Here is a 3448-nt window from a genome sequence, read left to right as displayed (position 1 = left end):
TATATTGAGTGTTTCATGGGATTAATTGTTATTAATTGTAAATTATTGTATACTTATATTTACATTTACAATATAGAAATATATTCAGAAAGCAATTATTGAAAAATTTATTATTAATAATAAAAATATTTAAATAAAGAATTCAGTGCTAAATATTAGATTTTTTTTTCATTTCAATTATAATATTAGTTTTTTTAAACTATTGAATATAATTTTAATAGTGTAACGGGAATGGTATTATGGGTTATATAAAGGTTATAAAAGGTTGGTCCCGTTAACACGGTCCGAATAACCGGATACCGTGAATATATAAAATAATGGATATCACTGCAAAGGTAATGCGCGTAATTTATGGAAGGGATAGCTTATAGGACACCTCACGGGCGTCACGTAATCATTGGGTGACCCACTGGTCAATGTTTATATTATGTCGGAAGCCTATATCGGATCTCTGGGGGCTCACCGCGGAAAACGGTACACCGGTTTCCCCATTAATACACCTAGGCTGTATGCGAATAATAATAGTAGACGTTATTTGTGTTCAGGCGCGGGCCCGTAGGCCCACAAGTTCAATTTTATTTATAATATAATGTAAAGGTATCGATAAATCGTAAGTATAACATCTGTGAGTATTTAACAATAATTAATTAACATTTAACTAATTTATAATAATAATAACTAATATTTAACTTTACATAATTAATTAACACAATATTCTTAATTATAATAATTATAAAAATTGATAAATAAATATAACATAAATCAGTTATTTAAGATAATCATATTTGATAATTACATATATAATTTAACATAGGATAACATAAGATACAGTATAGCAAATAATACAGTATAACTTATTTAAATATACACCATAAAGATATTTTTATTATATTTCTCTGGAGGCGCCCGCCATTCTATCACAATAGAAACATTATTTTAGACATTTATTTTTAAATATTGAGTTAATATATATCTTTTTATCGCATATAAGTTTTAAATAAAAGTGATTGAAACTTACAAATTGTAATATTTTGTGACTTTTGTGTTTATAATAATCTTTCAATAGTTTTCTTTAATCATTAATTGATTTCTCATAAAATTCAAAAATATTAAAAAAAAAAATTATTTCAATTGTCTAAATAAATATATTCGGTATTAACTATAAATAAATTTTGACAGACAATAAAATGCAATCAAAGTGCGGCACTTAGCTATCACTTTAAGCGCATCCAATTGTTTTATAAGTTTTATTTATAAATGAACCAATTGTTACACTCTTTAGTGATGACATTCTTGAGATTTGATCCAACAATTCTGTATTATATGCATCCAACGGACCGTCAAAATGCAAATATAAAAGTTTCGGTAGATTTTGGTGTATATTAATAAATAATAGTCGATCCATATGTGATAAGTCAAGTGTCAAATATGAGTCAATTGTGGCCAACTGTTGACCAGATTTAACCATCCATTGAGTGAGGGATCAATTAAATGTTTGCTTAAATCTTTAAGCCATAGCAATAAATATAATTGTTTCAATTGTTTCATTAGTTTGACGGCATTGTATGTCTCAATATATGCGGCAATTGAGTCTAATCTTAGACGTAATTTAAATGACTTTAGTCGACGACAACTGTTGGCAATTATCATCAAATGGCTGGACTATCGTGTAATTGTATGCATCTCCATCTGAGTCTATACTTAATTGTTGCAGTCGTTGTAATCGCGGTATAACTGATAGGACAGCGACAGCTCTAGCGTCAGATGCAAGACTAGAATCGAAATAAAGACCAAGAATTTGGAGACCAATGTTACCGTCGATGAATGTCTTGAATCGGTTCTCCATATTAACCATTGTATAGCTAGTCTGAATTCACACAAACTGTTGACCACCAATTGGTCGCCGATAAACGCATTGTCAATCACTTGAGCGGTCAGTTTGCGGAGATTAGTCATCGATGACAGGTATTGTTTGATTGTGTTGACCGAACTTTCATTTAAATTACATCTAATACTAATATTTCTAATCATTTTATGGAAATGTTTCGCATAAAAATTGTATGTATTTGACGTAAATATTGTAGAAATCGTAGTCAATTCGCCACAATTGTGGCCAATAGTGATAAATAGTTTGCAAATCTATTATAAAATCTTCATTACTTATCCAATCGATATAAACCAATTAGTATATGATTTCGACTATATATTGGTATCTTTTTGTCCGAAAAACATTTAGTCATTACTTTCGGCAAAAAATACTTAATTTCATGTGATTTTATGTGTGTTTGGCTTCTAATACCACACGACTGGATCTGTTTGGATACACACTCTAAACGCAACTGATCTTCAAGTGATAGATATGTTAGTATAACTTCAGCCAAATCATCGCCGAACCGATCAAATGAAGACTTATTATTATTATTATTGTTTTTGTCCATCACTTGTGATACCATTGTTGTTGTGATTGCTATATATAAAAACAAAACCAATTAATAAGACTATTAATACATCTGTTAAGTTGTCAAACATTACAATCAATTGAGTTATTATTAATATTTTTTTGTGGGAAATAACTTACAATTATAGGACAATAGAATTATTAAAAGCTGTTTTGTAAAAAAAATGTATTTTTAGTTAAAACTTAAATGTGTGGCCAATCACTGGTCAATCACACCGTGCAATGAATTAATAATGAAAAACATTTTTATACTGTATTTATATATAGAAAATATTACAATCCCTATAATCGCTTGAAATGTTTTTCTAGTTATTTCAAATTTGTCTAAAATATTTATCTCTATAATCTCTATAAAAATTTCCTATTAATAGATTTAATAAACATTTAATCACATGAATGCTAATATTAAATTATTTATAACTCTAAATTAAAACTAAATAAAAATATAATATTATTAGTATAACAGTAATAATAGTCTAACAAAAAAAATAATGGATTAATAAGTAATGAAACTATCAGTGTATTTAAGATTTAACTATATATTAAAAGTTATAATTATAAATTAATTTATGCTTATATATACTTTAGGCGTTGTTCACATATTACGTTCGCACTTGAGGGGAGGGGGGGGGTTAGCCAAAGCGAACTTTTGCGAACGAGGAGGAGGGGAGGGGTAGAGACTTTAAGAACGTTCGCATTTAGATAATATCTTATATCTTGTGATGGGGGGGGGTAGCGGTTAGGGATAAGCGAACGTAATTTTTTTAAATGACTACACGCGAACAATTGCGAACATAGGGGAGGGAGGGGGTCTAGATTTCTTAAAAAGTGCGAACGTAATATGTGAACCACGCCTTATATCAAATTACTTTAATAATCGGTTTATCGGTATATTAAATAGGAAGGCTAAAAAAAATTATTAGTAAATTTACTGTAATTATTAGTAAATAAACTTCAAAACTAGATTTCAAATATGTATTTTATTTTGAT

Source organism: Oppia nitens, unplaced genomic scaffold (genome assembly GCF_028296485.1).
Source record: "Oppia nitens isolate AA-2021 unplaced genomic scaffold, nextdenovo-longstitch-racon4-pilon3 scaffold4_pilon_pilon_pilon, whole genome shotgun sequence".
Taxonomy (NCBI): Eukaryota; Metazoa; Arthropoda; class Arachnida; order Sarcoptiformes; family Oppiidae; genus Oppia; species Oppia nitens.
This window is presented reverse-complemented; position numbering follows the sequence as displayed.